Raw genomic sequence first — 353 nt, 5'->3', positions numbered from 1 at the left:
TATTGTTACCCTCTTTTAGCATTATTATATTATTGTTTACCGGTAACGTTATTACCGTCATTGGTGCTTTCATTGAGAGCCTGAGTCCAATACTCAAGCAGGCTACGACAAAAACTCATTCCTCTTTCAACAGCAAGCTTGAAAGAATGGCGTCCCGCAGCTCCCACGGTTCTCGCAACGTGAACAATGGCAATGTGAACAATGGCAACGCCTCAGGTGACCTCCGTGACCTACTCACCAACAATCGCGGAGGGGACCTCCGAGAACATCTCAACAACGGGAGGCCCGGGGACCTTCGAGATCGACTCAACAATGGAGGAGACCTTCGAGACCAACTCAACAATGGAGGAGAC

The sequence above is a fragment of the Ipomoea nil genome, unplaced genomic scaffold, assembly GCF_001879475.1.
Source record: "Ipomoea nil cultivar Tokyo-kokei standard unplaced genomic scaffold, Asagao_1.1 scaffold0317, whole genome shotgun sequence".
NCBI classification, from domain to species: domain Eukaryota; kingdom Viridiplantae; phylum Streptophyta; class Magnoliopsida; order Solanales; family Convolvulaceae; genus Ipomoea; species Ipomoea nil.
Note: the sequence above shows the minus strand (reverse complement) of the source record.